At 42.3% G+C, this 25,244-nt stretch overlaps 1 long non-coding RNA gene across 1 annotated transcript in view; it reads right to left on the minus strand.

Moving 5' to 3' along the window:
* Positions 1–24,457, minus strand: part of LOC115063642 — a 29,176-nt gene extending 4,719 nt beyond the window's left edge. The window contains exon 1 of the long non-coding RNA XR_003843527.1: positions 24,352–24,457. This is a non-coding gene — a long non-coding RNA (uncharacterized LOC115063642). The remainder of the gene's footprint in view (positions 1–24,351) is intronic.
* Between the last annotated feature and the right edge of the window lie 787 nt (positions 24,458–25,244).

A 25,244-nucleotide genomic window follows, 5' to 3' on the forward strand; every position in this document is an offset into this window, starting at 1 on the left:
GAAGAAGAAGAAGAAGAAGAAGAAGAAGAAGAAGAAGAAGAAGAAGAAGAAGAAGAAGAAGAAGAAGAAGAAGAAGCAGAAGCAGCTGCAAATTCAGTCCCATGGCATGCATATCCTCTCCTCGACCACACGTTTTATTACAGTATATAATCCAATAATCCAGTTAATTTCTTTGGAGAGATGTTATATATACAGGTGACATTTGTATGGAATCACAGGCTGTAAACCTGTCCACTCCTATCGGGGTTTAGAATACAGAGGAAGAACCTGTTTTACAGGCTTCCTAGAATTTTTGCATGGTCAATTGCTTGGCCTTTGTATTGTGGAACATATCAGAGCATTCACATTAATATATACATATGCATATCCTTATATATATAGATAGATAGATATATACACACATATACATACATTCTATAAAATGGTGGCAGGTTTCTGACTTACTGATAAGGCTGGTTTGAATTTCCCCCAAAATGTTTGGCTATAGGACAATGTATTAAGCGTATTCTTAAAGGTAAATAACTGCAGCCAATAAAAGTTGGGCCCATAAAGGGTCCCATCTTCTCCCAGTTTTCTGCACTGAGAATTACTACCAGTGTAATCATGGCTCCCTGCACACTAATATTTCCTCTGATACAGTATGATCAATGTTGTGGAAAAACATTTATTATATTTCTTCTAGCTACTTAAAGGCATTACTGAATTATGGGCATCGCAAAACGAATCCACTGTGCATTTTTTCTTTATGTGACGTTTTTACAATCTTCATTTTCTGCTTTGCAGCCACTGAGCTATAGAGATCCACACTCCGTCCCTCATACAACTGCCCGCTGTGACCATCTTCTCCTTTCTGCTTTATTACGCCTGAGAAGCACTTCATATGATAACCTTCCCTTTCACTCTGGCCTGGACCCTTATTGAAAAGGAAGAAGCAATGGAAAAGATCAGACAAGCAGTACTGTTCAAGACACTTCCTAATTCCCTTAACAAGGGTTATGAAGTTTTGGCTGGGAAAAAGGACAAGGGGCGGAGACAGCAGGTTTTTTTTTTTTTTTTTTTTTTTTACAGAATGGTTCCGGAAGAGCTGACAGGCTTCGAATGGCCATGGGTTGTACGGTTTTGACATTTAACAATTTTATTAACATCTTTGTTTATTATTCACCTTAATCTTCAGCATCTGCATCTGGAATGAGTGTGTCCAGCTAACAGCCTGTGTCTCAGGCCCTGCCAGGGGATGAATCAATTAGCAGGCGAAGCCATGATGCAAACGTTCTGGGGTCACTTGAGAGGCTGTTTGCCTTTTTGATAGAGAAAGCACACCATAAATAACATCACACCTCAGGAAATCATTCCAGGAGGCCCAGAGGCTAGCAGGACGGCTGTCGGGGACAGAGGGGATAGTTGGCTCCCTGTGTGGATTTCCCTCATTCCGGTCAATGGAAGATTTGTAGTAAAATCAAAATATTTTAAAGGAGGACAGTGTGCGGTAACAGAGGCATGTTTAGCTTTTTTTTTTTTTTTAAGTACCAGAACCCATGATTTATAACCCACAGTTACAACCAACTTTATTAAAAAAATGACTTCACCCATAATAACCTTATTCAGAAATCCTTGGAGAATGATGTAGTACCCCAAAACATTATAATCTAGCAAATATTCACAAACAATTCCTACTGCTGTCCCTTTTCCCCACCCACTCAGTGGTAGGGTAGGGTTCCCCCCCCCTTTTTTTTAACCAGCTGGGAGAAAGAGGTCCCAGACAAGCTTCTATACTATTTTGTGGACATTTGCCAGATCGGGTCTTTCAAATCACCCAGGACAGAGGTTGCCTCCTGGCTTTGAACTTTATCTTCCCCAACCTGTGCCCTAGGCAACAGCGCACAGGATCCATTCACCTTCACTGCCTCCCTGAACATCGCTGTCTCCCTCCCTCCTGCCAGACTGAGAACTTGGATACCCAGCATCCAGGGGCAGCTTCATGAAGTCCCCTCCCTTTTTAATTGTCATGGTAACCGACAGCTGCATTAAAATGACCAAGACTGGGGGGGGGGGGGAGGTGTCCAAGCAATGTCCCTTGGGTGTGCCTGGATCTAGGAACTGGTCCTCTATCTTATTAAACTCAGGTGTCAGTCCCTAGCAGTTGTGTTAAATTTACACCCTCCAAGTGGGTTAGCGGGATTACATGTCCATTTGCATTAAAACAGGTTTCTGTCATTAAACTGCCATACAATAAGCGTCCTTGGGACAAATTAATGAGCTCTAAATATCATCAAGTAGAGAAGTTCACTTCACCAAGACAGCCACCATGGGGTTGGAGGGGGTGGCGGCTCACTGTTCTCACCCAAGAGAACCGTAAGTGCCAGCTAAAGACGGTCTCATCCTGCTTCTCCATCGAAAGATGAGTGTCATGATTTAGAGCCCTCTGAGGAGCTGGTGAGTTCTCCCCTGGCCTGGCCCTAGAGCTCATCTCTTCCTATTCCTTATTCCAGACATGTTGTTAGCATTGACCTTGTCTGCTCGAAATCGCTGAACAACCATTGGCTTCTTTCCTAGGTGACCGTGCTTCAGCTTCGTTTCTCTTTCCTTGCTTTCTGATATTACAGACCATCTGTGTATAGTGTGGCCTGTTAACTGAATGCACCCAACACAGCGCCAGGTGTAGCCACAGAGTGGGTCTCTGCTCTAAAACGCCCTCCTGAGTATTGTTAGTAGAGCAGTAGGCCCATGAGTTGGGTGGGGGCCTATCCTCTGGAAAACTGGATTTACTGGAAGTTCCTTTCCCAGTTGTCCAAAAGGTATGTTTAAGTGTGTGTGTGTGTGTGTGTGTGTGTGTGTGTGTGTGTGTGCATGTACACACAGGAACACATGCCCATGTGCCATAGTACATCTGTGGAGGTCTTGAAAAAGTTGATTCTTGAGTTTTACCATGGGGATCCTGGGAGTTGAACTCAGCTTGCTGCACTTAGAAGCGGGTACCTGAGCCATCTTGGAAGCAGGTACCTGAGCCATCTTGGAAGCCCCTAGGGGAGACTTCTTTTAAGACTGAATTCTTTCTGTTCACAAGCATAGTCAGTGTTTGCCCTCACAAGTACATAATAGGTATAAGTAGAAATTATTTATCAGAAACCAATAAATAAAGCCCCAAGCTTTCTCTTACATGAACCTCCTCCACCGCGCTCTGATCTCATTTCTGTGCGGCTCTAACAGGGGACAGTAATGTATGATTGAGACACTGCTACATTTAGGAATGACAAGATGGGCATTATTAATAGCTTAATTGACATTAAGGCAATTACCCCTACCCTTATTACAGTTTGTAGAATTACTCAGAAAATATTGGCTGAGGCCTTTCTTTCCCTAGAGCTACCCAAGGATACAGCATTTTATTTCATGCCAGATCTCGGCTTTGACATTAGATACTTAGCCATAGAATGATTCCAGTAAATCATTATAAATGCATTATAATAAAGATGTTATGAGCTATCAGATATTAACCCCCAACCCCTAAAGAGAGATAAATAGTTCAGTTGCTTGGTTCCCACTATTGTTTCATCAGAAATAAGCTTTTGCAAGGAGCAACTGACTAATGAATTATAAAATGGTGTGCTGAGCTCAGATAATTAAACAATGCATTTTAGTGTCTAGTGCAAGATGAACACTAAATCATACACAGATAAAAAAGGGGAAATATAAACCCAGGCCCAACTCCTAGTCTCAAAGAGAGTTAAGGTAGTAGGCTACAACGCAGCAACGTGTTGGACATTTTCTCACCTGAGTACAGGGACCTGCCAAATAAGATCAAGATACAAATGGATTAATTCAACCAAGAGACAGAACAGAGTTCTGGAGGTGTTAATTTCAGATAAACCTACAAGGTTATTTTAAAGGGGATTTTACATGGAGGGTACTTTTTTATCCCCCAAAGTGCTCATGGGCCCTAAATAAATATAAGAACCCAGAAGTTTCTAAGTTTCCTCCGACTCTCCAGATTTTACTTTTGATCTCTGAACTCACAGTGAAGCCTATTAATGGGAGTTTGCAGATCAGGGTAGAAACCATTGTGCTGACGATTGTCTTGGCCTTAAAGCATTGCAAAGACAAAGCCTGCTGTGGAGGTGGGGCGAGGAGGATTTGAGTTCCCATCACTACGCTCAGGTAGGTCTCTACACCCTACAAGGCTCCATCTAGTGGTCAACTTTAGATGATCATGACATTTTTCTCTGGCTTTGCCACCAAGGTTGGTCTGTTAATTAATTACGTATTTTAGTCATCCAGCCTCCCAAAAGACATGGGGACCACCTTAGGATAGCTTCTTGTTTACTGCTCAAGCTTCATTATTCTAAGGATTTCAAAGAAAAACTGCCTCAGATCATTCAGGAACAAGGGCTGACCACCTGTGCCCAGGGACAGGGCTTCTGTCAACTCTGGGTCTATGGTGAATCACTTGGTGTTTTCCTGTGCTCTGGTTAACCTGGGCACCACTGCTGAATCCTTCCATCACAACCACTTCAGTTTACCTGACCTCTCTAAAGTTTATTTCCTTCAAAGGTACGATGAAAATAATACAATAATGCTTACCCATTCCATCATGTAGACATGAATAAGTCTACTCATGCAAAATAATTGTTATCTCTTTTCATTTTATTATCTCATTTTTAATCCTATGTCTCTCTTTACCCTTTATCTTTTCTTCTAATCCCCATCCCCTGCCCCTCTCTCTCTCTCTCTCTCTCTCTCTCTCTCTCTCTCTCTCACACACACACACACACACACACACACACACATTTGTAAATCTATGACTTGAAAACTTCTGCCAAATTTACTCAAGCAGTCTTCCTTGAGTCTTGCACGGGGCTGTTTGTGGTACCCATCCGGTAAGAGCTACCTACCCCCAGCTACATTAATCATCACAGCTACTGGTAACAGTTAATGTCTTCCGACTGCTTAATATAAGCCAGGCGGCATGCTAAGTATCATCAGCTTGTTAAATTTTCACAAGCATATGAGGCAAGTACTATTTTCATCTTCATCTTAAGGGAAATTAAAGCTTAAAGATGTTATGTAACTTGCTGAAGGTCATGCAAACTGCAAAGCAGAAAGCCAAGCTACTTGCTAAGGATCAGCCTGGATCTTCAGGCTGATTTTTTGTCAGCTCTCTCTTCTTTTACACTGGCCTTATCAAGGGACCTCATGAGCATGTGCCCAACTCTTAGCTGGAGTGCAACTTGGTTTACAATTGCCCCAAAGTTACTTATTTTGAAACTCCCCGGACATTATATAATACCACCCCCAAAAGACTTGTATTACTATATACAACTTCATTTCACTTTGAAAGAATATGTCTGCAGGAGGTGACACACTTGGTTGTGCATTCAGGTTGGAACAGTCCCGCCTCACTTGACACCTTGGATGGCTGGCAGCCACCCTCCACCACTGTCACAAGAGACTGATAACCTCCCAGTCTTGCTCAGAACACTGGTGCTTCCTAACGACCCAAGACTCACAAATCTCATCCCTTCCTTAATTGAAGGTGTAAATGAAGGGGAGGGAGCAATCCAACCTTAGGGATAAATTATCTTAGCAATCTAAGATTGCTGTATTGTCAGATAAAAGGCAGGTGTGAGTTTGCTGAAAGTGTGGTGCTTGGAAACAAAAGTCCACACAAGGAGGTGCAGTGAGGTTATGGGGGCGTCTGCGCAGCAAACACGACAGAGGCAAGGAGGGGGGCTAGCTGAAAGTAGTGGTCTGTTTGCTTTAGGCTTGTCTCCACTTGTACTTCAAAGCACATCAGATGGACATTTTTTTCCACAGTCTTCACACATGGTCCTGATTCTGACTGAGTGCCGTGGAGAGTCACTGCTAGCGTCTCAGTGTCAGGCACACTGTCCTTTGAGGCACACGGCAGCTGTACTACTTGGCTCCCTTGCAGCTGGACAAGCCAGTGGTCTGTCTACTATTTTGATCGGAGCTACTGTGTGTGCCAAAAGCACGTCCACAGAAGACCCTCTAGCTCTCTCTCCCTGCAGAAGTGACCTTGGCAGCATATGTTGAGAGGGCTGAGTACTGGATAGCCTGGATTCCTAAAAGATTTGGTGCAGCCCCATGTTCGACTCACAGCATCAGCAAGAAGTAAACTTCTGTTAGACTAAGCACTGACATTTGGAGGTTGTTTATTACAACAACAAAACCCAGCCAATCCTGACTAATCCAGGAGCTGACATTTTGTTCAGAAAATATGGGCCTCTTCTTTCCAAGTCATAAGCCGGTATTCCTTTTCCAATAGTTTGATTCACTCACTAAATAGTTTAAACTTTTCATCCTGTCGGCATACTCTCAGATGCCTAAAACCACCAGAAAGAGCTGGGATTGTACCAAGTTCTGTCTTGCCCTTCACCATCGACAAGTAATTGTTGTTATTCTCTAATAGACAGAAGAACAGAAAAGACAAGGTTGGTCTTTTCAGCATCACATAGGATCATGTGACCACGAAAGGGGGAGAAACTGTGAAGAGGAAAGAGCATACGATGGCAAAGAGTAAAAAGCAAATATAGGCGGGAGAATCAGAGAAAAGACCGACACAAAAACGTAGGCACTGTCTTTGCAGTTAGCGGTACCCAGTTGCCTGCAGATAGGTTCCACTCCTTGTGGAGACACTCAGCATCTTTGACTTCTGCATCTATACGTTTGCATCTATATGTCTAGCTTGCCATGGTACTCAAGGAAAATTGGCTGAAAGGGTAAATAAAGGCAGGAGTCTTGCATCTTTACAGTCTTGAATGCTTGTGGAGCTAAGTGGTCTGTGACTATAAATGGGTCTTCCATCACACCCTGAGAGACAGGACCGAAGAGGAGAGCAATAAGTGTGTTTGAATAGCTCCTTGTAATCTTTAAACCCAAGTCCTTGAAAAGAGCAACTATGAGGTCAGAGCAATAATTCTTTGTCCTAGAAGCAGGACACCGCGGATAACTCGGGGCAGTCCATTTTTTAAAGCTCTTCACATAAACTGGTTAGAAATGCCCTTGTTTTGTTTGTTTCTGGCTGGGCAGAATGGAGGATAGATACAGTGAGCACGGAGGTGTCTGTGACCTTGAGGTGGGGAGAGGTGGGAGAACGGAGCGGAATGCGATTTGCTGAGTAACTGTTTTAATGCTTTCCATGGAAGGGATGAAAATGTGCGGTGGGGTAGAAGAGGAAAAGCTGCGACTCAGTCACTGGATAAGGCCCTGGGAACCCTTAGTAGATGATTCAGCTCATTACAGGATAATTCCCCTTCTCTGAGATCTGCAGAATGGCACTGGTCAAGCTGCCCCCCCCAAACCCTATTCAAGAATTCTTGCAGGCAAAACTAATAGGATCCAGAAGGTAGCTGGACCTCTCTCTGGTGAGGAAAGCACACATCTAGGTTTCTAGTCTCAGGGATTTATTGGTACATGATGCCATGACTCTATGGTTGTGTGTGGGGGTCAGTCTGAAAAGCTCAGAGGCCCAGCGTTTGACATGAGAATGCAAACACGTGATCTGTCAGCTGCCACATACTAGCTGCATGGGGACAGCAGCGACATAGAACAGACATGAGCCATGAGCCACATAGGGAGCCAGTCTCGAGTCCCATCAAAACACAGCACAGGCTGTGTTCCATCCAAACAAGCTTCAGTTTGAAAGAAACTAAAAATCCCTTGGCTTGAGCATCTCTTAGGATGAACACTAAACTTCCTAGTTTAAATCCATCATTTTCTATCTGCCATAGCAAACTATACTCCTCTCTGTTTATCAGAAGAATGAACATTCTTACTTCCCTAGTTTGAATACCCCAAGTTGTGAGCTTTTCTTTTGTTTCCCCCCTTTGACCTGACTATCTTTATGGCAACTGGACACGAGCTGAAGTCATCTGCCAGGAGGCCATCTCAAAGGGGAAGGAGGAAAAAAGCCTTCAGACTATAGGGAGACAAGCCTGTGCTGTATTTTCTTAATTAGTGATTGGTGGGGAAGGGCCCAGCCCATTGTGTGTGGGGACACCTCTGGGCTGCTGGTCTTGGGTCCAATAGGAAAGAGAGCTGAGCAAGCCAGTAAGCAGCACCCCTCCACGGTCTCTGCATCACTCCTGTCTCCAGGTTCTGGCCCAGTGTGAGTTCTTACCTTGATTTCCCTCAATGGACTGTGATTCAGGATATGTAAGGCAAATAAACCCTTTCATCCTTAAGTCGCTTTTGGTCATGATGTCCCTTCATAGCAATAGTAACCCTAACTGAGACAGATTCTTTATTCAAACCCTTTCCTTTAAGTGCTTCTTGAATTTGTCCTTGTCTTCTTGCCTGGAATATACCGAGGTAGTATATCTAATTCTCAACCATTGCCTTCCTATAGGAAACATAAAACACACAAACAATGAAATACTGACTATCCCATAATCCATGCAGAAATGATGAGTGTTGCAATAGCAACGGCTCTAAGTGCTGGAGAGTTTAGGTCTCATGTAATTTTATTGTTATTAATAAAATTAATTTGTTAAAATTATGTTGAAGGATATAGACTTTGGTTGAAAAGGAGTCTTATTGGGTAACCCAGAATAGCTTCAAATTCATAATCCTCTGCCTCAGCCTCTGAAATGCTGAGATTGCAGGTCTATAAGTCCCCAGACTAAATTCTATTATTACTTTGAAGCGGATGTTTCTCCTTTGTCCTCTTTTTCACTCTACTCAAGCAGCTGGGCATATCTATACTCTTTAACTGGGACCAGGAAGGAGAAAGTATTGCCCTTTAGGCAAAGCAGGTGTAGAGACAAAAAAAGAATGGCTCTATCCCTACACCTTAAACATCAGTCTGGGTAAAGAAGTAGCAGACAGCAATGGGAATGGTCCATGCTTCTCACTGATGAGAGCCTGGGAGTCGTAAGACCCCTGTCCTAGTCTATGGAAATAGATGTAAAGCAATAAAGCTTGGAAAACAGCATGCCTAATTGGAGGTTAATTTGATGTCACTTGATAAAATTGAAATTCTAGGGAAAGTTTTACAGCTATAAATAAGAGATCCATAGATAAATGTTTATTGCAGCACTACTCTCAATGGGAGAAACAAACTTTCAACAACCTAAATGGCCATTGATAGAAGAAATAAATACAAAAAAAAAAAAGGTGGAGTTATTCTGGGTATAGATTATTGCATAGCAATGAAATGTAATGGTTAAAATAACAGGAAGAAATTGGAATTTAGACCTCAGACTCTTAACTACTAACTCTGTAGAAGTGAACTGAAAGCACCTCATTTATGGATGGGGAAAATGGGGGTTAGAATAAATGTTTGTGTGAAAGCAGGCTATTGTTCACACTTCCAATCTGGTCCTTTATCTGTGCTGACATACTATGCCATGCGTGATGTAGTGTAATTTTTAGTTTCTTCTAGGAAATGGAAAGCTCTCCCCCCTAAGCCCCCAGTGCTAACACAGAGGAAGAAGCAAGAGAGGGGAACAGGGACAGGTGGGGAACGGGATGCCGCCCTCGCCTTTGCAATCTCAGCCTAGATGAAGAACAGAGCATACCACGAACCATGAAGAGCAGTGCCCAGTACTCATGGTTGCCTTAATCCCCATGTTTATAGCTGGGTACCTCACAAGCCTTCCTGGCTCTCCACATTCTCACCAAGAAACAAGGGGTCCAACTAGAAAGAATTATCACCTTCAAACGGTCCTCGCAAGAAATCTAAATTTTAACTCTGAAACCTAAATTGTCTTAGTTTCACCAATAAAATGTACACATGTAAAAGGAAAAAAAAAGTTTCTCCTTGACTTTTCCCAACCCTTTTCTTGATATCTGGACATTTTCTGATTGCCCAAGATGACATAAGAAATTGCCTTTTGACATAATGCTAAATATTGAACATTCCTATCCGTTTACAAGAACAATCTCTGAGCTTTCTAGACAGTCTCTCCAAAAACATTTCTGCACTAGCTGGCAACCTGGGTATATTCTTTCCAACATCAGGAGCCAATGTCAAATAGAATGGCCTTGACTCCATCTCTGCCGGGCTGTGTGGGAGCAGCTTTTCCCTGGCACGGATGCTGACCTGCTAGCATGGTCTGGTGAGCAGCAAGGAAGTGGGAGTAGGACACTCCAAACTAAGTTCTAATTGTGTGTCTGACCCAGGCGACATCAGAGGGACCGACAGGACAGCTGCAGAGCCTACTCAACAGAGGAGAAAAGTTGCAAAGAAAAAAGCTTTACAAAGCACATGGTGTTCTAGTGGCCAAAAGCTACAGTCCCTAAGGGAGAGAGAGGAGATTTCTTCCTCAACAAGGACTAAGTCACTCAAGCACCCCACCCACACGGGCTGGATGTCACAGCCCAGTCACCAGAGAAATGGCACCTTCCATGCAAATGGCTCAAGTCCACTGTACATCTTTCCAGGAACATACATCTTGTAGTTATTAATAGTTTCTTCATACAATTGCTCATGAGTGAAGGGCACTGCCATCTCCCACATCTTTAATGGCGAATAATTAATGATGTGTTGGAAATTAACAACAATTAATAGTGCTTGTGGACAATGGCAGAAGGTCAGAGACTCAAAGAAAATGTGGTGTTTGGCTTCTTAGGGTGGAATCTCACCATTTCCACAAGGGGTCAAGGAGAACGGTGCCTGGGAAATATCTTGCTGTTGCTATAACTTTCCAAAAGGAAAACACATTGACTCTGGCTCTGATACATATTACAGCATTTCTCCGATGAACCATGACAATTCCAGTGCTTCCACCCAGCACAGGGAAAGCCATCACTGTAGGTTATGTTTGCAAAGGCTCCTTAATGTGACTAACCCTGCTAATGGAGAAGCCAATACCAGCTCCTTTTATTAAGTTTAGTGCTTTGTTAAAAAAAAAAACATATTTTAGCTTAGTATTAAGAAAGATCACCTAGAATGAAGGACAAACTTGCCACTTAGTCATAAGGTAAACATTTTAGTCTACAGAGTCTAATGAATTTCTGAAGTTGACTCATTTTTTCAATGAGATGTAAATATAGAATAATTATAGAAATTATATGTGTATATCATATTTTTTAGTTTAACTATGTGATTCTTTGTAAGGACTGTTTGTAGATGGGCAAGTTAATAAATAAAATGCTTTAATCTATTTGTAATAGATAAATGCCAGAGATGCTGCCAAGTGTGGCTTCCACTGGTCTTGCTCTATGAAACTTTTCTCACACAAATATCGCAAGTATGTCACAATCTTAAAAATAAAGCCAGAGAAAGTAAGTCAGATTCAAATATACAAAATGATGATCTAATCAAGGATATCCACCAAGGGTAACCTGCTATAAACTATGAACAGGATAGATATATTCTGCTTCCACCCACAGAGTAATTACAATTATAATTACATTACCTGTAATTATAAACATAATTAATTATATTCCTGCAGTGCTTTAGAGCTTACAAAGTACATTCACATGCATTAATTATTTAACCTCGTCAGGATCTTGTGCTGCAGACATAGCAGAAAACCCACAGAACAAAACCAAGGGCTTCACATTGGGTCCAGACCTAATGCTTCCGGGTGGCCATCTCCTCCTTTCTCTCTTGCGATTACTTCCTCACAGCAAGCTAAAGCTGAACATGAGAAAAGAATGGGGGTTCCGAAACACTGGTGATGCTGGCTCTTTTGTCAAACAATATCCAGGAGATAGGGAAAGAGAGAGGGCAGGGGAGTTTAGAGGTGTGCTCAGAATGAGTGAGGAGGGGACACCAGTTACAATGGCCTCAAGGCTCCGATTTACTTCAGGTGTGAAGTACTAGTGGGGAGGTCTCAGGTTTCAGCATATGGATTCCCAAGTAAAAATACTCTACAGGTTGATGACACAGTTAATGTTCTTGCAGATCTAGTAGATGCAGAGGGCCAGGAAGGCAGAGTGTTCCAAATATCCACAGCTGATGGCCAGTGGAAAAGACCTATCACGAGGAGACCCTTCAGATAGCCCTTGGCTTTTGTATCTCAGGAGACCCAAGCACACTCCAGACTATCTTTCAAGGTTCTCCTCTGAAAAGCCAGGTACCGTATTGCATATCTGCCACAATCTCTGGGGTCATCCAGTGGTGCCTTAACATCTGTCCCTACCCCACCACCACTCCCGAGATATCTAGTGCATATGGCTCCATATATCTATTGATATGTTCAAACTCCATCTAGCCTTCATGTCCCAACCCAACACCCATCTTTCCCAGCTATAAAGAATAACAAACTTTGACCCTCCTCTAGAAACAATGGGCTTCTTGGCAGAGGATATTTGTACTCCAATTACTGCAGTAGAAGCTATGTGATCCAGTACCGTGAATGGAGGTGCCAAATGTCTGGGCCAGCAGATCAAAGCCATCCCAACACTTTTTAGATATACAGATTCTTGAGAGTCATTTGCTTCCAGGGAAACTTTCAAAAGGAATGGAAGTGTGAGGGGTGGCCCTTTAAACATCAGGGAAGTCAGACAACCATAGAGGAAGCATGTACAGAAGCCCATGTCCCAGGCCATGCAAAGCACAGTCTAGAAATAGTCAATTCGTGGGGTGGATGAGGGGACAGAGGTGGAGGGGAATAGCCAGCAGTCAGTTTTAAATACCTGTCCTAACTGGTCAAGCTCCTACAGTGGCTGTGTAGACCTGTGCAGCTGCTTGATTTGCAGAAATGTTCCCAACCCCCTACTGTTTTTATTTATGGGATTCTTGGAATTGAACCCAGGACCTCACACATCCAAGACAAGCATTACATTCACTATTGTACTACATCTCTATGCCCAGAAAGTCTCTCATCCTATGCTTCCACCCCTGCTGAGAGGAGCATGGTCATCCTTGGTGTTCGTTAGTGATAGTGACGGGAGAGCTTAAAGAGAGAGAATGGACTGTACGTCATTCCAGCTTGAATTCTGAACTCGGGCACACTGTAATCCCGGCTTGAGTTTAGGGGGATGTGGGACCTGAATCGGGATGGTTATTATACAAACAGATTGCTGGCAAAGAAACAAGCTTGTCAGCCATAACCCAGGAGAGAAATCCTAAGAGGAATTAGAACCAGAGCAATGGGATCCGAGAGGAAGGATGATGTGCTGCCGGCTGGACAGACAAAGTCGTTATCAGAAAGGAGGGAACCTCAGTTGAGAACATGCCTCCATAAGATGAAGCTGTGAGATATTTTCTTTATCAGTGACTGATGGGGGAGGGTCCAGTCCATTGTGGGTGGTCCCACCCCTGAGCTGAGGGTCCTGGGTTCAATAAGAAAGCAAGCCAAGCAAGCCATGGTGAGCAAGCCAAGAAGCAGCACCCCTGTGTGGCCTCTGCATCAGCTCCTGACTCCAAGTTCCTTCCCTGCTTGAGTTCCTCCCTTGACTTCTTTGATGAGGAACAGTGATACAGAAGTGTAACCAATCAATAAAAACCCTAGTTAAGACAGACGAGATTCCAGACACTGTAGTGGGTCAGAGGAACAGCACTGCAACAGAGATGAGGAGAGAGGAAGGGACAGAGGAACTGCTAGTGTCAAAAGGCTCTGAGAGCTTGTTCCAGGAGGAGGACCGCTGTTAAGCAAAGCAGACAGCAACTGTAGCAAACATGCCAGCTTCTTTTTCTTATGACACATAAATGCTAGTCTACAAGCTCTACATAAAAGTTTAATTTTTATAACAGTCTTCAAAAGCCATTACCATTATGCAACCATTTTAGAGTTGAGACCATTGAAGCCCCCAAAGGCATAGCAATGATGGTTGGGAAGATGTATCAGTCCTGATAATGTACTTGCCAGAGTTCAGTCCTCAGGACCCATGTGAAAGATCTGGGCATGGCTTTGTGTGCTGTAAACCCAGTGCTGAGGAAGTAGAGACAAGAGAACACTGTGTTCTCTGGCTGGCCAGCCTAACCAGATAGTTGGTAATGTCAAGCCAGTGAGAAACTGTTTCCAAAAAGCAAGGTAGATGGCTCCTAAAGAATGTCACATGAAATTGTTCTTTGGCCCCCATACACATACATGCACACACATGCATTGTACATACATGAGTTGTAGTGACTTTTCCCCAGAACCACACAACAGGCCTGCTCTACTGTGGTTATAAAACAGTATGCACACTCAGTGATCTCAATACTTGTTCCTACTGTTCCTAGTTTCAATAGGTTCTTCTAAAGTTTAGGATCCAAACCCAGAAGCAAACAGAATATAGCCACAGAGAGCAGAAGACCCATTAATATAGTAGTTTCGACCTTCTCAGTAAATCAGAATTCCCTGTAGAGCTGCATATACCTACCAATGCTGGGAACTCAAGTCAGAGATTAGGGTTTAGTTGGTGTAAGGTGAGGCCCGTGCAGAGACATTAATTGCCTTGGTTTTGTTTGCTGTCGTTAAAACCCTCCATGTGTTTAATGAAGACTGCACTAAGTCTACCTAACAAATCAACTGACAGCCATGTATTGCTCTCCTACTAAGTGGTATGTGTTACCTAGCGTGCTATGGAAATTGTAAGTGTGAACGGGATGCTCCCACAGCCCTCAGAGTTCATACCTTCCAGGGTTTGTGTGGAACTAAAGGAAAAGATAGAAAGCATATTGATTGCTGAGCAGAGGTGGTGAATACAGTCACTGACCCAGAATGAATCCTGAGAGGAAGATGGAGACTCAAGTACATTGCTGGTATTAAATTAGGCAGATGAGGTACCCTCTGGAGACTGCTGTGCAGAGCACATCTCCACTTCAGAGGTCAACTAGTGGAGACCAATCTGTCACTCTGTACCACCCTTCTCTGCAATAGGACCTCTCAACGGCTTATGGATCCAGGCCCAGGTCAGGTCCTGGCGCCTACTCTTCTGTCAGTGGGGCACATCTTTTCCTTGTCCAATGGGAAGACAAGAAAAACACTTCAGCAGCTGCTGAATTCCAGTGTCTTTATTTGAACTTCCCCGGAACAGCCAAGCTAGTGGTATTTATGACTTAAAAGAATTTCCATTTGTAAGTTTATCTTCTTGTTAAAAACCAGCCATTCCCTACCCCCAAAACATCCAAAGACAATAAATCAAAGCTTAAGGAGCAAAGACTTATCTCTACAAATAGGACCCACACAGTTGCCAACATACTAATTTTTAGTATCAAGTATAATAAAAGGTTAAGTGGCTGGGGGCAGGGACGAGCTCCCTCTCACAGGAGATGAAGAAGGCATGAGAATGAGGCCAGATGTTTTCCAGGATAAGGCAGGAACTGCTGAGCTAGCATTTCCCTGTGAGCTCCAGCAACATGCATGGGCTTTACCTCTCCCGGAAGACTCTCACTCCTACCATGTTTTACTCTCAACCGGTTTTGCCAGTTCCTGGTCCTGATGTCCAATACGGTTCCCTTCTCTTTCACAGAAACAATAGTGTCAAAACAAGTATGTCTTGTTTACGAACACTGAACGGACGTAGAGTTCTACCGTGTCATCAAATGATGACAGGTGAGGTTGAAGAAAGTCAACTGGTGTCACAAGTGCTGCGGGTATATGGAATCATAAAAGAACTACTCACTGCCCAAGTGTCTCCTCTTCCCATAGGATTCTGCACTCTTCTTGCCATGCCTGGCTCAAGCATAGTAGTGGGCCAGGGCCAGGGCCAGGGCCAGGGCCAGGGCCAGGGCCAGGGCCAGGGCCAGGGCCAGACAATGACTTTCCACCCTAGCCCCCACCTGGCTTCTGTCCTTATCTCGTCACATGTTGGGAGTGTCGTTTTCCTTCTGCTCAGTCAGCCTTATTCACAAGTCCAACAGGAGCCCATGGCAGCACAACGCCTTTTGTCATTGTATGTCCTCTGATCAAGTCGCCATGCAGTTGGAAAAAAAAAAAATCTGGAGAATATTTCAATATTAAAAAACAAACAAACAAACAAAAACCTATCTAGATAGTCTTAATTCAGGAGCACCACCTATTCTTAGAACATCTCTTTTTTTGTCCAGAAAATCAAATTGACAATAGATAAATTTGAGGAGAAATACATTGTAATGAATGATGAGACATTTTGTATTTTCTCAACTGTTAATGTTAACTACATAGTAAGTTGGTAGTAAGAGGATTTTTTCAATCTCTCCAAAGTTTATTGACTTCTTTTCCCTCTTAACAATATTTTGATTCTTATTTTCTAATCTTATTTTATTATAGTTTTGTTACCCATATACTTTGTATCCATATTTTCTTTTTTTACCTCATCTTTTCTCATAGAGGTGTTTTTCTTTTTTAACATAGTATGTTTTTATTAATTCCTTTAGAATTTTACATGGGTGTCCAACATATTTTAATTATACTCATCCCTCGATCTTATGCCCCAACCCTTCACCTCTCCTAACCAGAATGTCTCTTACATACACTCATCTTTGGAATTTAAATACCATGGCTTAACCCACTTTCTTTCGTTTATTCTGTACCACATAGAACAGTTTCCAGTAAATTATAATTGACACACACACACACACAAGTATAAAATTGGAAGCACACAAATCATGCTCATGAAAATTCTGTGTTCTCAAGCACTATCCCCTTGTGGGCATATAGGGCTGTGAGTCACCCCCGTGTTAGAAATGGCTGCCTTGTTGTCTGTGGTAGTGTGGAAAGATGAGAGGAAATGGGCTGTCATCAGAAGTTTCTTCTAGAGGAAGTTAAGCATTAGTTCACAACTTCTTTCACAAGAAAGCTTGCAGACTCTAAAGCTCAAAGGAAAAGCTCCATAATTCTTTTTCCCGAGAAAATTTCCTCCCCGCCCAAACCCCTTCTTTAGAAATTTAAAATATACAGAAAGTTTAAGCAAATTCTCACAGCCATACTTCCCAGAATCAACAGCTATTGGCACCTGGTCAATATCTTTTTTTGAATGATGTATTTCAGAGTCCAAGCACAATCACCTTCAATTCGTCTCCTCCCTATTGGTCAAGGCAAATTGCTTTCTGGAGTTGAATCTTTTCAAGCAAACAAATATGTGGTGTCTTTGCATACTTATGTGTAGCACAAATAACACATAATGCCAGTTCTATATGAGTTTTATGGTTTAACCATTTAGTTAACATTTAATTAACTTTTTATTAACATTGGGGTTTTGACAATTTATCCTGGTTGATTGTTTCACCTCTCCCTCCCCACCACTCCAGGAATTCACACTTATTCAAATACTAGGCAAGTGCGCTACAACTAGCCTGTGTCCTCAACCTCCTTTTACTGTTTGTCTTGACATAGGTCCTAAGTTGCCCATGCTGACCTTGAACTCGCTCTATAGCTCAGGTGGGCCCTTATCTTGCTATCCTTCTTCTTCACCTTCCCAAGTACCTGGGACCGCATTCAACTCCTGACTGAGTTACAAGCTCCTAGCTCTACACTCTTTGTGTGAGTCTTATTATAATCTCTAACTCCTGGATATTTAGACTCTCCTCAGGTTGCTTCTCTCTCTGTCTCTTTCTGTCTGTCTCTGTCTCTGTCTCTGTCTCTCTCTCTCAAATTCTATAACAATCTTGCATTGGTCTCTTTGTACACACACACACACACACACACATACACACACACCTGTTTCTGTAGAAAGTAACCTAAGCAGAGGAGTCTGTGGGCTGAAGGCATGTAGAGTTTTTATTTTGCTGAGCTATTGACAAACATTTTACAAAGTGACTTCAGACAAAATGATGGACCCATTCTCCTTAGATGCTGTCCTCAGCAGGGTGTTATTAGTTGATAATTTTCCCCCACTAAATAGTTAAAAAGATATTAGAGATTGAAGAGATTGTTCAGTGTGTAACGTGCTTACTGTGTAGCATGAGGACCTGAGTTCCAACAGCCATGTAAAAGCCAGGTTCCAGGGCACACAGCTGTCACCCCAACATTGAGGGATGGAGATGGGTGGACTCAGGGGGCTCGCTAGACAATAGGCAACAAATCTAGCCCAAACAGTGAATTCTAGGCTCAATGTCACTGTCTAAAAAAATAAGACAGTGATCAATAGAGAAAGATAGCACATGTTAGTCTCTGGCCTTATGTACACAAATGGTGAGTACACCTTATACATATACCACATGTATACACCAGAGAGAGAGAGAGAGAGAGAGAGAGAGAGAGAGAGAGAGAGAGAGGAATTTGGCTTACTGGTAGATTTCTTTCCTAGCATGTATGAAGCCTTGGGTTCAGTCCCCACTACAAAAACAAACAAGTGAACAAAAAAACCAAAAAAAAAAAAAAAAACAAAAAAAAACCCTATAAACATTGGTTTTATTTTTCATTTTCCCAGTACAGCTTTCTTGACACAGTGATTTCTATCACATCTGTTTTTCTTTCTTTTTTTTTTTTTACTTTGAAATTTTTTTATTATTTTATTTATTTACATCCCAAATGTTGCCCTCCTCCTCAGTCCCCCTCACAGAGTTCTTCCTATTGTAGTATTTGTGGGATTACTAACCAGTCTCAGAAGGTCTGTATTAATCATGTTAATAATATATACATTGCAAGTAAGCCTTCTTGTTTCTGCAACGGTGACATGCAGTACAAAGAGCATAGTGACATGCCTGTCCTCGCATTCACATTCCGTTTCCCTTGAAAAAAAACAAAACAAAAACGAAAAACAAAAGTGTTCTAGTGTATGCTCCAAAAAGTTCTATGTGCATACAAAAAGTTAGTCTCTGCGTTCCTTTAATCCTTTTTATAAATTTAAAAGATAGCACACTCACGGCCTCTGTCTTTTCCACACCCCTGCCAGTCCCTGTGAATGCTAAGCACCATTCAATGTCATTCACAAATACTTGAAATATCAAAAAAATTTTTAAAAAAGACAAAAAAAAAAAACCAACTGAATCTCATCATTCTTCCTTGAACACTGATAATGATTTTTTTTTTAATCCTGTATAATAACCATTCTGCTTTCAAGTTCCTCTGACATCCTGACCTACAGCACATCTTTCCATACTTGGTTTCCATGGGTCAGAATCCAAACAAGGTTTCATCCGACTGCCATGGCTCTCAAGTCTCTTTTAGTTCCTAAGAGTCCCCATTCTTCTTGTTTTCTCACCATTTATTTATTAAAGAAAAAAGAATCATTTGTCTTTTTCAGCTGTATTTTATCTTTGTTTGTAGTAGTCTTAGGGGGTTATTTCAGTTTCAATGTTTTCCACAAAAAAAAAAAATCCCTAAATTTTATACAATCAAATTTCAGTCATACACCAAAAATATTTATGTATTTTTCTCATATGTTTAGAATTACTTTATTTACATTTTTGGTCTTTAATGGCCTGGAATTTATGTTTGCGTATGGTATGAGACAAGGATCTCACTTGTTTCATGACAGAACAGGTCCATTTTATACCTTTCTGTTTATCCTTGATTTGCATCTCCGACACAAACTACATTTTAGTGTCTCCGTGGATCTGTTTCCAGGGCTGTTTGATTACTCTGTATATCTGATCTCACTCTTACACCACATTGCTTCAATAACTCCAGCTTTTTGATATGCCAGGTCATTGTTAAAATTTGTTTTAGATTTTCTTTTAAGTGCAATAAAATCAGGCTGTCCAGAGCCCTCCCATGTCCAAACAAGAGTGGACATTTGGCAGACGAGGACCTGCACTGGGGCCTGTGTTGTCCCGCTAGATAAAGTTTAAAGGGTAGATTTCCTTTGTTTAGAAAAAGTTTTATGAGGATCCTCCTCCTGTAAACATAGCGTTCACGGTGTCATTTCAGGTCACAGGAGATTTTTTTTTTCCCTTCTCTTTTCTTCCTTCATCCTGCTCCATATGTGTTGGGGCAGAAAAAAGCAGGGGTGGGATAGACTCAGGAAATAGGATCTAGGAAATGGGGAACACATAAGATCTGGGTTTACAGATTAAGAATTGGAGGGCCCAGAAGTGGGAAGAGGGCAAATCACAAGCCACAGGATGTCTACTATTTGTTGCCCTGCTGACATAAATTTAGCAGATTTAAATTCCGCAAAGAACCAATAAGTGAGTAATTCATCAGATACTCGGTGTTTCACTGATGTTTACGGCGTGGGGAGGATGGCGGCAAAGACTGTCCCGATCTGCACTCAGATGAGACAGAAACATTCTTGCTCCAAGGGAGGGAGTGTGTGGAGCCTAAACAGAGACCTCTTTCAACCCTTGGAGAGGGTTTCAACCCTCCCCGTGAGAACCGCTATCCGAGGCAAACAAGCGCCTCTCTCACATCAAGCCTCCAAAGGTCTGTGCACAGCTTCATAGGGCTAAGTAAACAATGTTTTGAAGTGGAACTCTAGAACCAAATAAAATGCACTCCATAGACATTAATATAGTGCACAGCAAAACATTTGAAATGTGGCTGGGTAACTGGAGCTATACCACACAGGGGAGGATGCCCATTCCAGAAGTCATATTTGCCAAATTGAAAGCTCAGTGCCAAGTGCCCCTCCCAAATTGTTGGCCAGAAGTGTCCCAGAGACCTCCAAAACAATACAGGCTATTACCGCTGCTCTTTATTGCTCGCTAGAACTTGATGATAAGAACCTATTGCTGAAGACACCAGGTATATTGGTCACAGAGCATGGAGTAAGTGCCTCAGCTTCTTTCCTACTGGCTAGCTTTCATAGTACTGGAAGGTGTTGAGTAGGATGCTGTGTACGCAGGGTCATCAATAGTCCTATCCAGTTGTCAACTCTGTGAACTACAATAATGACCAACATGGCAAGATATGCCCATGGACACAATAGTGGCATGAATGCTATGGGCTAGCCAACCAGTTTCCAATTGTTTTTAAGGCCTGTCCTGCAGGAGGAGACATATGTACTATAAATCTGGCCAAGAATCCAAAGATAGGGAGAGCACAAAGTTCATATCTACTACTACTATTATGCTAAATGGACTTATCAACATATCAAACTGCCTTGTGAGTGTGCCTGCCTCTGCCTGTAGTATAGTGGAGGTGTCAGATCTCATGGGAGAAGCTTCTTTGTGCAGAAATTCACAACTTGCCCAAACACAGTGAGTAACCCTGGAGTACTGAGCCACAAATGGCACATCATATCACACCCCTTCCCCAAGGCTCAGAGACACCATGGAAGAAGGAGAAGATAAAAAACCTAAGAGGCAGAAATCAGGGAGGACCAGAGAACACATAGCAGCTGAGGTTTGCCTACACAAGATCAAACCAGACCAATGTTCTAGAATGGAGAGAAAGGGGATCTATGAGCTCCTACCTGTAACAGAGGATCTTTGGATAGCGATGGCTGCTGCCTTAGAAAAGATAGCTTCCTTTAAGGATGTAGTTCCTAGTAAAGCAACCATTCTCCAGTGGGTGGACCCAGAACCAGCAGTATACGGGCAATTCAAATTGGACTTAGGAGGCTAATTTTTACAAAGTACAAAAGTTATGAGGTCAGGGGCTTGGGAGTGGATCTGGGAGTATTTAGGAGGAGAGTTTGGGAGTGAATATAATCAAAATACATTGCTTGAAATTCTCCAAAAATTAATTTTTAAAAAGAAAGAGATGTGGTTTGATCTACTACTGCATAAGGAAAATTACCTTTCGAGTTGTTGAGACTCTGGTTTGGTGAGACACAAAAGGTAACAAGTAACTTCACATTCAAGATGGGCTCAGGGACTTTGACTCTTGGGAGAAGAGATATTAGGAGAAAGAAGAAAATCAACTAACACTTTATTTTCTTTCTTTTAAAATTTTTTTCAGATTTATTTCATTTTATAGATGCAAGTATTTCCCCCTATGTATATCTATGTACTACAGTGTAATGGATGATTGGGGACCACCATGTGGGTGTTGGGAATTAAACCTGGGTCCTCTTCAGGACTAAGAAGTGCTCTTAACTGCTGGGTCATCTCTCCAGCCCTCCTACTCTGCTTTCTAAGTGGTAAATAGTACTGAACTACACTATCAGTGATTTACAGTACAGGAAGATGGTACTTGCTTATGAGAATTAGAAGATTATCAAGCCATGTGAACTTTCATGAATTTACGTGAAATTATTATGATTCTTGAAAGGCAAAGAAGTAGAGGAAAATGGAGAGTTTTGATAGAGGACAAAATCAGAGAGGCTGCTGTGAGACCTCCTGAGGAGTGACACTAAGTCATGATGTAAAGGTTAGCTATGTGAAGATACTGGGGAAGGTAGCTCAGGCAGAAAGGATCGGAGCCTAGCCCTGCGATGGGCAAAGGCTTGACAGGGCCAAGAAGATAAGGTGTGTGTGTGTGTGTGTGTGTGTGTGTGTGTGTGTGTGTGTATGTGTGTGCAAACCAAGCCTGTTGAAACCATCCAGGGAGAAACCCTTAGGTGTTCGTCCCATTTGCATTTCCAAAGTCCCTAAGAAAAAGTCTCCGATAGCTTCAACCAGAAGAGTAAAACGGTCTGCTAACATTTTACAAACATATCTCCATTTGTTGTGTGGAGAACAGATGGGAGAGAGGATGTGTAAATGACAACATGGTGAAATGATGAGAAATTGCTTAGACTAGGGAAAAGGGGGGAAGAAAAAACGGACAGAGTCAAGTGCAGTTGGGAAGTGGAGTTGACTGAGTCTGTCAGCATACTGAACTGAAAAGGTGAAGGAAAAGGGGAGATTCCATGGGATTCTGAGCTTCTTCCTGTCACCATCCAGAGGTATGGAAATGTCTTTCACCAATTCAGGAGAAAGAAAGAAGTGGAGGGAACAAATTAGATGTGGAAATCAACCCATCTGGGCCAGCCTAGCTGCGGATGAGCCTGAAACTCAGGAGATGCTTGGACTAGAAATGCTAGGTTGAAACTTGCCATGTGAAAGTCACTGCGCATGGAGAAAAAAAAGAAATAAAACTGCTGAGGAAAGAATCTGAAAACAGACTAGAGGGTCTAGGACCAAAGCTGAGAAGCACCTGTGCTTGAGGGATGAAAAGGGGGCAAGAAACTCACAGTTTGGTCCAGGGAGGAAAAGGAAAGCAGGGTATGTTGCTCTAGAATCCAGAAGAGAAGAAGCCTTCGCAGTTGGAAGGGCTGACTTTATTGCAGTTGCAGTATTGAATTAAGAACCCAGAGCCATGCACATGCCGGGCAAAAGCTCTACCACTGAACTACTACCCCAACACTGCACACTGCCATGATTCTTGAGGGATATAAAGAGATTAACTGAGAAAAAGTCCCCTGGGATTCTTGCCTCTGGCCACCAGTGGCTCAGAAGTCTTCTGTTTGTGGTATAAGCAACAAAAACTCAGGTGGTGGCTGTTCAGGCAGATTTGCAAGTCAAAAGGTCAGTGCTACCCCTCTGAGGCTTATGGCAAATTCTGATTATGAACTTCCCACCATAGGAGGCTGGGAACCCAACAGCTTACTACAACACCACCATTCTAGCATCTTGTTGGTTCTCATGTTTCTACACACTTGGTTCTGGTATTACACACCAGCTCAACATTTTCCCTTCAAACACTACTCAAAATCAGCATCATATCTTTTCAGTACACTTTTTCATAATCTAATAAAATGTAAAAATGTTCATGTACTCTAACCTGGCATTTTTATTTCTCTGTCTCTCAAGAGCAAAGATAAATGTTCAGAAATATCCCAGAGAAGTATTGTTTGTGATAGTAAAAATTGAGAGCCATTTAAATGGGTGCCTTTAAAGAAAGGGAAGTATTAAAGTGTGGCATGTTGGTTCAGTTGATTGAAGCCCAGAAAGGAAAATGTGTTCTTTCTGAAATATGCATATCTGAAAAGGTAACTGTGACATACTGTGTGGCTGGTTCCAATCACAAGGTGCTTTGTTCTCTCCACACCCTGCACAAGGCAGCTCTTGAGTCAGACTTTAGCCCACCCATGCTTTCCCCTAGATTCTCTAAATGTGAAAGTCAAGTCGGTTTTTATTTCTATAGCCAGAGACATTGTTGAAAATCTAATTACATCATCCTCGTCTATTACTCTTGGACTAAAGACCAAAGTCCTTATAAAGAACAGTGAAGGCCTGCACCATCTGCTCAACCTCTGACTAACCACCCTTCTAATATCATTTTGTCTGCTTCTTCACCTGGCTCCAGTAACACTGCCATTTTATGTTCCTTGGGTCTGGATGTCTTTTTTTTTCCACCACAAGGCTTTTAAATTTTTCTGTCATCATTCTTCAAATATTTCAAATGCCAGGTTCTGAAGGGAGCCTTTGTGATAACCCAAGCTATATCTGCCTGATGTTCTGATTCACATCATTGTGTGTATGTCTTTGTTGGCCTTCCCTATCACATGTATTCATTCATGTATAAGCTGTGTATTAAACATAGAAGTAATAACCTATGTCACTCAACCCCAAAGCCAAGGAAGAAGAGACTATGTCTGTCCTGTTTATGACTTTAGAATCTAGCAACAACACTTAGTACACAGTGGGTGTCCACAAATGCTTACCAAATGAATAGGACTGGAACTATATAGCTCCCACACAGGAGGAAAACAGTTACACAGGATCGAGTTGGAAATGGGGATTTCCATTTGTCCCGTTAATTTTAATGAATCGGTGTATGTGACTGTCAGATTTAATCTAGGAAGAAAAGAGGAAACAAAGCTGAGTGTGTGGTACAGAGGCAGAAATAGGGCCACAGTTAAAGGCCAGTCTGGTCTACATAGTGAATTTCAGGCTAGCCAGGAGTTTGTTTTTAAAACAAACAAACAAACAAAATATATCTTTTTTTCTCCATCTAAGCCATGGATAAATTCTATAAACTTTACTTCAGAATTACATCCCAAATCTAGTCCCTTCCCTTCATCTCCACTAACACCACCTGTTCTAAACCACCATTAGCTTCTCTCTGTTGGAGTAGCTTCTCCATTGGCCCCTGCTTCCACCTACGTTCCAATAGAATCATTTTCCAAGAGATAGACAAGATAAACTTTTGAACAAATTACACCCCAACACCCACCCCCACACCCCCACACTTTAAACTCCCCTCTTTCCTTTTATACCTAGGGGCATACCTGGAACACAGTTCAAAGTTCTTATCCTGGTCTTTCCTGAAAATCTAACATAATTACAGCCTTCTCAGAAAAGGTCTCTGCCCTCTGAGATGTTCCTCTTTTTCTCAGTCTTCTCCCACCCTGGGGCCTGTCCCTGGCTGGTGTCTTTGCTGACGGAGCTTCTCACCCACCAGCCATCTAATCTGAAGGAACCGTCTGCCCTCACATCATTCTGTGGTAATGCTCAGCCTGCTGTTTGTCTTGCTTATCTCCAGTGGTTTACTTACTACTGCAATCCCCGGGGTACTTACAACAGTACTGGGTCCCTAAGACATGGTGAATAATTT

Source organism: Mus pahari, chromosome 3 (genome assembly GCF_900095145.1).
Source record: "Mus pahari chromosome 3, PAHARI_EIJ_v1.1, whole genome shotgun sequence".
NCBI lineage: Eukaryota > Metazoa > Chordata > Mammalia > Rodentia > Muridae > Mus > Mus pahari.